At 43.0% G+C, this 11,832-nt stretch overlaps 1 long non-coding RNA gene across 1 annotated transcript; it reads right to left on the bottom strand.

Moving 5' to 3' along the window:
• Nucleotides 1–7,373: 7,373 nt before the first annotated feature.
• LOC126650503 (uncharacterized) lies at nt 7,374–10,982 on the bottom strand. The gene is made up of 2 exons (XR_007631438.1): nt 10,335–10,982; nt 7,374–9,937 (listed from the first exon to the last, which is right to left on the bottom strand). It is a non-coding gene; the product is annotated as an uncharacterized LOC126650503 (long non-coding RNA).
• Between the last annotated feature and the right edge of the window lie 850 nt (nt 10,983–11,832).

Here is an 11,832-nt window from a genome sequence, read left to right as displayed (position 1 = left end):
ATATGAACTGTGGAATCTCTTAACACTGTCAAAGCAGCCTTCATTTAGGAAGAGCTGCATAAAGCAGGCTCTGCTAGGCTCATCCAAATTCATTTATAGAACACTCTACCTTGCATGTGTGAGTTGGTATCCCATATTTGTTAGTAAAAAAGCCAGCAACACTATACTAGAAAGGAAAAAACCTCACATGTTGACATTATAGAAGTGCTTGAACAGCCATAATTGTTAACGGAGGCCCTGTAGTAGAGTACCACTACTGAAATATGAACCCTGAAGACCTTAAGACCTTGTCTGTGAAGTATTCTATTTTAAAATGCTAAGATCAGGGTTTTTCTCTGGCTGCTAGAAATAATTACTTTTTATTGCTATTCAGTAAATAACTATTTGAAACAGGTAAATTACTAGGACTAGCAGTCACAGACAAGCCCAGACAGAAGGACATTCAGATAATCAGGACAATATGTTTAGTGAGTTCTCAGGAACATAGATTAGATGAGGAGGGGTGCATGGACAGACTAAACAGGAAAGGGAGGGAGGAAAGCAGGAAGAAAAGATGGAGTTAGAAAATGCCAATAACATAAATTAATAGAGTTTCCTGGTGACAGAATTTGTCTTTCTCAAGTCAAGAGAAATAGAGTATTTAGAGGTGATTTCTGTTGATCAAGGATCTCCTTCCCTGGGGTTGCCAGCTGTGTTTTGATAGCCAGATTATATGGGAGATCTCTCCAGCAGCAGATTCTGACATCTTTTTTCTCTGTCAAGAAAAGAGCTTGACAGACATCAGTTTCGTTGCTTGTCAAAAGGGAATCTGTTTGCTCCTTGGCAAAGTGCCTGCTCTCTATTAATTCCCTTTGTTTGGATTTTTCCTTTTCAATGATGTTTTCCACACACGAGCATTCTTCTCTGCAATTTCTGGCCCTGTCATACCAGGCTTCTGGGGCAGAGGGCCCCCATGGCCTCTTTATTTGTAGCCTTTTCTTCATTGAAGTCAGTGAAAATGATACCTGGCAAACCCAAGGCTCTATTGTTTCTCATTCCCAATAAGCCATGAAGTGCTCAGCGGTACACAGCTCAGTGAAGCAATCTAGTGTTTCACAGATTAAAACCCAATCACCCTGCATCTGGCATAGGTATCAGCTGAGGCCCATCACTGTACAAATGTCTCTTGCAAAACTGTGCCTAGTCTGGAAACTATACATGCACCTTCACACAGAGCCAGAGATCACAAATTCTGTCAAACCAAAGTTGCTTCTGTGAAGAAACAGCTGAAGCTTTTCCTCACCATGTTCCCAAAACCAGGAGTGACAGACAGCATGCTGCAGTCACACCTCACCACTTTCCCTCAGAAGCTCAAACCTAGCTGGGCTTCAGGCCAGCTGCAGCCGCCTGCATGTGGAGACAGCTGAAATGATCCCCAGCAGGCGGGATTATGGGAGGCCTTTTAGGTCAGGTGAATACGATACATATGCATGGATCCAGTTTGGATATCTGACCCAACAAACTATCCTACAGGGAACCAGGGAGATAGCACTGAAACACCAGCAGCAAGAATGCTGGCCAGCTTCTGGAGGAAAGCATGGGAGCAGAATGAAAAGGCCAAAATGTCATAGGTGACACCACCAGTGAGGCATTTACACTATAAAGTATTACTTGCAAAAGAAACAGGAAACATTACAATTAGAAGTAGGATGTTGAGAAGCATTCCATCTTTGGCTCAGCTCCAGCCTGATTGAGCTGGATGACACAGAGGATCCAGCTAAAGTTACAAGGCGACCCTTTCTTGGTTGTCTCTTACAGTGCTAACACTGCTGACAAGCACAGTTGTTTCCCACAAACTAGGATAAAACAATCACCCCTCAGTCTGGAACTACATTTTAGTGCTACATAGTAGCTTTGTAGCTGTATTATTTGTATTGCACCGTAAATGTGTTTATGATTTTGGAATTATTTAAAAGAACATAGTTTGCCATAGAAAAACACACCAACTTGCATCAAGAACAGCGTGGCCAGCAGGAGCAGGGAAGTGATCCTTCCCCTGTACTCAGCGCTGGTGAGGCCACACCTTGAGCATTTTGTTCAGTTCTGGGCCCCTCAGTTCAGGAAAGACATTGAGGTGCTGCAGCAGGTCCAGAGAAGAACAACCAGGCTGGTGAAGGGACTTGAGCACAAGTCCTTTGAGGAGAGGCTGAGGGAGCTGGGGTTGTTTAGCCTGGAGAAGAGGAGGCTCAGGGGAGACCTCATCACTCTCTATAGCTACCTGAGAGGAGGTTGAAGCCAAGTGGGGGTCAGACTCTTCTCCCAGGCAATCAGCAGCAGGACAAGAGGGCACGGGCTTAAGCTCTGTCAGGGGAGGTTTAGGTTGGATATTAGAAAGAAGTTCTTTACAGAGACAGTGATCAGGCATTGGAATGGGCTGCCCAGAGAGGTGGTGGATTCACCGTCCCTGGAGGTTTTTAAGATGAGGCTGGATGTGGCACTGAGTGCCGTGATCCAGTAATCACAGTGGGGTTGGATCAAGGGTTGGATTTGATCTCGAAGGTCTCTTCCAACCCAGTCAATTCTATGATTCTATGAACTTACAAGCAAGCACAAGTATTTTTACTCCAGTGTAATGGCTATCACTTTGTCTTTAACAAATAATCAGAAATTCACAACTAACTATTTTCATTCCTTGCAAATAGTCAGATAAGGTCCACAACTTCATTATATTGAGCTAGCTTCAGGACTTGCAGTTCTGTGTGTTTTGCCTGCCCTACATAAGCAAAACCAATAAAGCCAAACAGGCTGTTGGCCTCTTCCTATATTTACCTGTAGTTCCCAGACTCTCTGTAGGCAGCTGTATTCTAAAAGTCTTCATTCCAGCCTTTCTGGTGCCACACAGACAGAATTAGAGCAGCTTTCTGATCACTTCCTTAGTTATGAAACTATCTCTAAGTCCTCAGAAAATCAGCTGAACTCTTTGACCCTACTATTGTCTGCACCTGCACGTGACTCACTATAAGAACAACATTTTCAACTGCCCATTATCTAAATCAAAGTAATTTGTAATTGTTTCTTGTGGTCTCTGAATGGAAAGTGGCTCTCATGGCCACCACTCTGAACAAAATGCTTGAACTGTCCAAAGCCCAACAAAATTAGCATGCTCTTCAGACTTCATTTTTTCATATTGTCAAACAGATCCCTTTGGAATTGCACAGAATCTCATAGCTTAGCCAGATAACACAGGCAATCCCATGTGGCCATCCACTGAAGCCAAGAGATTTACTGCAGGGATGGATTTGGCAGTACAGCATTTTGAACTGATTTCCCTTAAGCAAAAATCAGCACAAATGTACAAATCTAACTGTGTTTGAAGGTTCTGTTTTGCAGCCATCTGTGCAGGTTTTTATTTTGAAACAGGAGTAAAACAAATGCTGGACTAAATGACACTCATTGATATACACATTAAGGTAGAAAAAATACACATAATTAGAAAAGCTGAAAATAACTACAAAAAGCTGATTTGCATTATTAGAACACCCAGAAAACGTTATGTTTGAGTAAAACACTAAGCAGCCACCTTAAGACATGTTGACACTACAAATAAACTCCAGAATCCCAATATGATATCTTCAGCTAAAAGATACAGCCAGCTGAAGGCAGTCTGCTGTGTGTTGATTTCTAAGACAAAACATGAGAGCTGAAAAGTTTCCTCTTTTGTAATGGTACATAAAATCTTGCATCCTTTTTGTAGGAGAAATAATGTTTTTGATTACTGTTTGCCAAATCAGTGAGTAATTGCATGGTGAAACATATTGCTACAGAAACCTACTGAGGTCATGAACTGAGTAAATTCTAAAAATTTACATGAATAACAAAATACCTGGAGCTGCAGTTGTTCACAATAATTCTGGAAGCCTTTTTACATTTCATGCTTCAAATTTAAGAAATCTCTTACTTTAACGTTTAGAATACAATCTTTCATGGGGACAGACTGTTTCCTCCTACCAGTAGCAAGTACTTCACCAAGGAGCTGATCTTGCCATACCTGTAGAAAGATACTGACCCACTCTGATCTCCACTTTGATGTACAATAGTATTTTCTACATAGCAGCCTCTGAGCTTCCTGTGATCTCCTGCTGTTTGGGAGGCGCAGAAAGCAGAGTGGATGCCAATCTCAGTTGCTTTTTTGCCATTTTGTTTTATCAGTAAAAAACCATTTTAAAGCTAAGGCACATAAATAATGACACCACTTTATAAATTTTTTCTCAACATAGCAACTCAACTATGTTTTGATCTATGCAGTTGGGATTTTTTTTTTTAATGCAGCTTTGCACAAAAACTTGATCCACATTCTGCTTTCACCTTTGTTTGGAGCCAGCTTTTGACCAATTTAACCAGGGAAACAGTTTAAGCACTAAAGTTGTCTCTGATTCAGACAAGATCAATAATCCTGTTAATTAGAGACATTATTTTTGCCTTTTTAACACTCTTTAAATTGCAAAGAAGAACACAAATGAATATACACAAGCTGTGGAGCAATCATCACCACAAAAGCAGTTCCAAGCAGTCACTAACCATTCACGCTGCAAAATCTCCCTGCATCTCCAGTATGCTCGGGCATAGAAGAGTTTCTCTGAAACCCGGAAGCTCCTCTACTTCTGGAGTTGTGTATGATCAGCAGCTAACACCAGCCAGCTGATGAGCAGTGACTTGCTGCTGTCTGTGTTAGCAGCTCTTGGTTCTTCACTGTCATTGCCCTCCCTGTAGAAGCCTAGCCAGAGCCACTTTTTCCAAGACTCTGGGAGCAAGTTAGCAAATGTGACATGAGTGTAGGTAGATGAGGGAATAAAGCTGGCTTCTTCTTGTGGAGGTAGGGGAAGTAAGTTAAAATTTGGGGTTTCAGTATGTGACACGTGCACACAGGTACGGAAGTGGCGTTAAGAGGGCAGGTGTGGAAGCATGAATCTTCCTGCACATGCATTCAGACCAGTCTGGGAACAAAGTCTGATGCTACCAGTTGCACCAAAGGCTTGCCCCTATACAATGGATTAATTCTGAGAGCCCCTGCTCTCTATCAGTCTGTTTTGTTGTCATGGAATCTGTGCCAGGATGGATAACAAACGAGTTAAATTTTACACTCAGGAAGTTAATCACATGCTGTGACTGATCAAACAACTACCACAATGGAAGAAGGCTCAGAGCCATAACCTCCTGCCATAAAACCCGTGACAGAATTAAGTCAAACAATTAGAGCAACAGAGTACTATTGAAAAAACTCACTCTGTAACAGCCAAGTATGGCCTTTTAAGAAACCAGACAGGATATGGCACATGACTATTGACTGTAGGGCTTTCCATAAAGCAAGTGGTCCTTTAACAGCCCCTGGTTCCCAGCACAGCAGATACAAGCATGCCCTTTTGTAGGTGGGTGTGTTAGCAACACACCTGCTGTGGTCCTCATGATGCTGATACAAGAGCAAGAGAAACCACAGTTTTCATTTACTTTGGGTGGAAGACAATACACCTTTTATTGCCCACCCCAAGGTTTTAGCCATGGCCATGTGGTGGTGCCATGTTAGCTAAACAGCTAAGAATCAATCATCCTCCCACCCAAAGTAACAATTTCACAGTACACAGATCATAGAATCATAGAATCAATGGGGTTGGAAAAGACCTCCAAGATCAACAAGATCATCGAGGTCATACTGTAACTGGAGGACACACTGAGGAAATGGTTCACTAAAGTATGAATGCTATTGCTCAGCATTTCCTAGAATTAACTAATGTTCTTGACTCTAAATGGCAGGGACCAAGTCCCAGAATGACTGCAAGCTGGCTACCAACAGCTTAAAAAACTTCCATATGAGACTGGCAAGGTACCTGTCACCTTCAGGGACATAGTAATGTATTGCTGTGGTGTCCCCATTACTAATCTCCAAAACCATACCACAAGAAGCCAGCTGTGCTTTATCTTGTCATCTACTTCAGTTAACTAGTATATATCAGGTTAATCAAATTGGGTAGCCATTGAAAAAAGTCAAAGACAAACCTTAGACCATTGTTCCCTGACTCAGTGAGAGGCAAATTCAACAGAGAATGGCTTAAAACTATTTAATTATTATGGAGGGTTATATAATGCAGCTACAAATGAATTAATATTCCAATTGTTAGTTAGGAATTTGTCAGATGAGTACCACTCATATAAAAATCATACCCTTATGCCAATATCCTGTCATTCCTAAAGTCTTTGATAAAAAGATGTGGATAGCTATAGTAATAGGAGATTGTTTGCATTGTAATAGCAAGACATCAATGAACTTAGTAAACAGTACACTTACTGGCTACTACACTGAGGATGCACCTGTCCTACCATGCCTAGAGCTCCAGAATTACGCGGTATGAAATGCTCCTCTGGTATCTGCATCTGGCATCATGTCTACAGTGAGACATACATGGTAATGGGTTTGAACGTGTGTTTGCATCCACCTTCAAAACTATCCACTTGGAAGGTAATGTAGATTCTGGACCTGGAAACATTTGCTACTGTCATTTGACATATATTTTTGACCAAATGACCAAATACAGGTTAACTTCTTGTTGATTGAAAAAAGATGTCTTATTTTGTACTGTTTAAGATGCAGTCACACGTGGCCTGACCTTTGAGACACAAGATGACTTTCTCAAACAAAACGCCAAGGTTGCCCAACATCTGTCTGAAACCGGAAAATCTTTAGATGAAAGACAAATAAAAATTGGCATGTGACAACACTGGAGTGATTCATGGAGCGAAAACCAATTATGCTAAGACTTTTATTGTGGTGGTAAATAGTATTTCACATCATCAAATTCAGTTGACAGTAACCTAAATGGCAGTTTCTGCTCAGCTTCTTTTCCCAGCAAGAGTATCGCGGTAGATGTGAATATTTGCAAAGGGCACTAAACGGAGAAAGTATAATGTGGAGTATTTTCTAGTACAGGTACAGCTTGGTAGAATCAGACATCCTGCTAGGTGTTTAGATTCCAGGCACTACTATATTTTCCAGCAGCTGGTAAAACTCTGCAAAACTTCACTGAATGCTGGACAATTAGCTTATTTTAAGTGTTCCATTACAATATCTGACAGTATCACAACCACTTAGATTCACTACTTTCCTAACTCACCTCAAACTTTTCAAAAGCAAAGTAATAAGGTCTTCCTGAGGAATCCTTTTCACCTAAAAATAAATTTGCACCAGTTAAAGAGAAAATAATGTATAATAATACTTGATGTACTAATTATAACTCTTGTGTTCTTGTGCATTTGTTCTTGGCTGACCCAAAAGTCACTTATCAAGTTTATCTGACATGAGCTTTTATAAAAATAGAAAATAAAACCAACCAAACAAAAGAGCATCATTTTAGCAACTTTAATAGCTTCGCCAAACTTTAATCACTTGGGCTGAACATTTCCATGATAATTGTCTGCCTTGGCCTGTACAGACTTAATTCAAAATTGTTCATAATAATACTCTAATAATAACAGCTACAGAAAAGCCCTTAAAGGAATTAATAATTTTGTCTTTGGAATAGGGCTTGACTAGCTTGCAGCAAATACAGCACAGTCACACTCCAAACAAGGACACTAAAGCAAAATCCTCAACAGCTACTCACTGATAGCACCATCTAACCTGAATGCTGAATCAGAAAGATCAGACAGCAGACCCCCCAAAAATAGCACATGATGATACTGCTCAAGGCTGTCATATAATGTAAACAATCAACTTCAACTTTAACCGTTCCCACCTTTCATATGCTTGAACTTGTAATGTAATGCCTTTATTTGACTGTGTTTACATGTGTACACCTTCATGCACACATGAATGCAACAAATATACAAATCGAATAGAAACAATGCATCCAAATGGTGTGAGTTTTAAAAGAAAACACACATTACCTGCAAAGGAGAAATTCAAACTATTCACCTAATATGAACATATATAGTTCCACATGCTGTTATTTGGCAGTACCATTCATGCTCCATAAGATGGCAGACCTGCATACATTTACCAGATGTTGGTGTAATGACATAGCTGTAAATACACTGCTTTTAAAATGGTTGCTTTAAATGGATGGGGCATGTTTTCAGTCAGAATGTTTTGAATGTGATATATTTAGAACTGTAACGAACTCTGCTTACTACTCCACATTGCCTTTGACATGCTCCCTGATTGCTTTGGACACGGCCTAAGCAGAGCACCCATGAAAAAATAAAATGTAGCATCATCACTGCAAGCTGATTGATTGGGAAGTACCGTAACTAGATCAGTGTCACTCTTTCTAATAAACATGTAATTGGTATTTATTTCCATTGATTCATTCTACAACTTTTGGTCAAAGTAAGCTAATTCTTAGAATATTATTGCTCCCCTGAACACACCAGACCTCTTGAGGTTATTTTTTTAACAGGCTGCTTTACAGGAGTCTGTCTGGGGTAACAATGATTTTCTGGTGAATTCTGAAATTGATATATTTATTTCCCACTGGATGATGATGTCAATTTTTAAAGCTTTTTTCAGGTTCTCTGATGTTAATGTAGTTCTATTATGTGTACAGTCATTATAGTAAATTAATACAACAAATTTGTTTTATGAGTCATATAAGGTTGTTCCGGAGAATATTCTGGAGAATTCTGAAGAATGGTCCAGAACAAGGTGATGCCTTTGCCCCTTTACCAGTGCTTTATACCAATTTACTTTCTATTTGTTAAGACCTCAAGCTGTTTTAAATCTAAGGTTTTCAAACATGATTTTTTTCAAAACTGTTATCACACTTTAAATCCTCAGGTAAGAAACCAAATGATCTTTGCAGTCTCACTTTTATGTTTCACTTTAGCAAACTTGCACTCATTAACGTTATAATTACAGAGGCATATAATTTTCCCATAAAGGGTTCATTGAACTTGTTCCACTTGGCTAGGATTACAAGAAAAAGAGGCTAGATTGTTTTTAATATTTTGAAATAGTTCTTTGGAAAAAGGACAGAAGTGTTCATGCCAGCAGGAAAACAGTTTGTACTCAGTAAGGCTGTGAAAAGGAAATCACAATAATTTAAAAATAAAAACGGTTCTACCCTAGTAAGCAAATGGAATAAGGAAAACATATTACCAAGGACTCAAAATCCCTCCACTACCACATCAGGAATGTTATCCTGAAAACTGTATTTAGGAAGAGAACTTTCTTGAGAGTCAAGAAATCGGGATGTTACGTTCATATGCAAATTTGCAATTTTTTTCATATATAAACATGCTCTTCAATGATTGCTTAGCAGTGAAACCTTATTTAAAACACTGCTCCCTGACACATTCACAGGCTTCTTGCTGACTCACTCTTCAAGAATGGGATTTGAAAAAGAGCAATAAGAACACTCCAGCAGCAGAAATACTAAAGAATTTAGATAATGAGTGTCTGTAATCTACTTCTACCTTTAGACGGTTACTGTATCAAACTTCACAGATGTGCCAGGAAGTTCTTACTGGTTTGAAAACACCATGGTTTTTAAAGCAGTCCTGTAAGCTTCTTACTGGTGAAGAGGTGGCTTTGTTTGCTTCTGGTTTATCTATGCTTTATCTAAAAACAACCCATACAAGTGGTTATGGTATCTCTGCTGCTCCCTATGGAACCGGGCTGGAGCAGGTTCTGGCCAGGCCCTGGGGGACCACAAGTCCCAGATGGATGCAGGAGAACCTCGAGTACCTCGGCGCAGCTTCGCGGTTCGGGGCTAATTTTGCAGAAACATCTCTTTGCGTTGAAAGGTTTTGCAGCGTTTCAGCGCTCAGTCATCACTCCGCCGAGCACATCCTCCCCCGGCCGCCGCTCAAGCTGTCACTTGGAGCAGCGGTCCAGGAGACGCTCCTCACACCGCCAGGGGCACAGCACAACAAGCAGGTTTGTACTGCCACGTTTTGCACCTCTGGCGCCCTGTGTTGTGGAAAAGGAATGAGAAAAGAGGCTTTTGACCTTCTGCCGCTTTTTGATACAGAAGAGCGGCTCTAAAGAGGCCACTGACTGAGGAACAGCTTCTTCCTGCCAGCCCTGGCTCACGAGCCAAGCAATTGCTAGCTGCAGCGGCTCGAGGAGGCGGGAAAGCTAGCGCTGGGCCTGCCGATGCTGCCGGAAAGCGCCAGAAGCCGTGCGGAGCTCGCCAGCTCCCGCGGGCCGTGCGGACAGGGCCGGCGGCGGGCGGCCATTCCCGGCCATTCCCGGCCATTCCCGGGGCCGCGGCCGCCCCCCGGCCGCGCGCTGGCACGCGCACCCCAGCATCCCCACTTGACGCATTGCAGGTACCGCGCAGCCAATCAGCGGCCGCGACTCTTACCAGATAACCATTGCGGAGTCCCGCCGGCCAATCAGGCGCTCCTTCACAAAATGCTGCCTCAGAGGCCTCAGCACCGCTTCCGTCGGCCGCCGCCGTGCCAGCGAGCGATAACCTTCCGCGAGAGGATATAGGTCCCGCCGGCGGGAGCTGCCCGCTGAGGGAGGGAGGGAGCTCGGATCGGATCGGATCGGATCGGATCGGATCGGATCGGATCGGATCGGATCGGATCGGATCGGATCGGATCGGACCGGAGTCAGCGCTGCCTCTCCCTCGCTGGCGTTTCAGAACCCCTGAGGGCGCGGGGTGCAGCGCCTTCCCCCGAGCTCGGCACAGAGCCCTCCCGCTGCCCGCGGGAAAGGGGGGGGAAAACCAGTGTCCCTCAGGAGGCTCCGGGAAAGCGGAGCGTTCTGTGCTGTGCCGCCCGGGCCCCTGCTGTGGGTTGTAACGTTAATCGCCATCAGCAGTTCCTGCGTGGAAGGCGGGAGAGTCACCAGCGCCGAGCCGAGCCAAAGCCTCAGTTCAGGCGAACCCTGACGTGCCTCCAGAGGAGCTGCAGAGCTGCCTGTGCCAAGCCGGCAAATGGCATCTGCGGGAGGCACAGCTGCGAGCCCTGCAGTGGCTCTCGCTTAATTGCGAATGTCGCCACAGCCTTTGGGAGCGCCGGCAGGACCCGCAGTGCTCAGCGGGGAGAGGTGCAGCCCCAGCGAGGTCTTGCCAAATAACTTAGATATTCTGTGGCAAACTGATGTCCCGGCATATCGACAGTTATTCCTCTATACACTGCCTTTGGGGTACCTGGTTAAAAATCCACCCCCTTCCCCAAACCCACTGACCAAGAATAAACACACTTCACTTAGAAGCGCAGGTGCGGGTGTAGCTGTGTTTTCATGCCAACGCAACGCTGCCGTGCGAAATCACTCTCCAAAGGATGCTCCCTGGCCCCCACTGTAGGCTGGGGGATTGGTGCAAGGATGTCAGGACAGACGAAATTCTACCAACAACATATTTTTTTTTCCAAGAATTAAGCTAGATGACTACTTGGCACCCATGGACCCATCACGGAACAGAGTTCATTTTTGGGGGGCTTTTTGGTTTTATGCACAAGTTTGTGGGCCAGCAGTACGTCCCTGAGGAGAGAACAAGATGAGACAAACTAAAGAAAGAAGTGGGAGGAAGAGTAGGAAGATATCTATGTTTAAGTTATTTAACCTCATAATAATAATAACAAAATAGTCTATTTTGAGTGGTTTGCTTTTTGCTTATTTGATGCTGAATATCTTGTTTCAGTTATATTTTAGTTGAGAAGATTGGTGCTCTGTAAGCCCCTAAAATAGAATATGGAGATAGAGACAGCAGAAGCGGAATGGTTGCCAAAGTGAAATGATCTGGAGTGCTGAGCACTGCATCAGCCCACACACTGGCCCACCCCGAGGACAGTGATGCAGAGAAGTCTTAGATGGTGCTCCCTGCTTGGAAAAATGATGTCAGTATTGGCGAA

The sequence above is a fragment of the Myiozetetes cayanensis genome, unplaced genomic scaffold (assembly GCF_022539395.1).
Source record: "Myiozetetes cayanensis isolate MyiCay16 unplaced genomic scaffold, myiCay2020 scf6-25, whole genome shotgun sequence".
Classification (NCBI taxonomy): Eukaryota; Metazoa; Chordata; class Aves; order Passeriformes; family Tyrannidae; genus Myiozetetes; species Myiozetetes cayanensis.
Note: the sequence above shows the minus strand (reverse complement) of the source record. Positions and strands in the feature narration are given on the sequence as shown.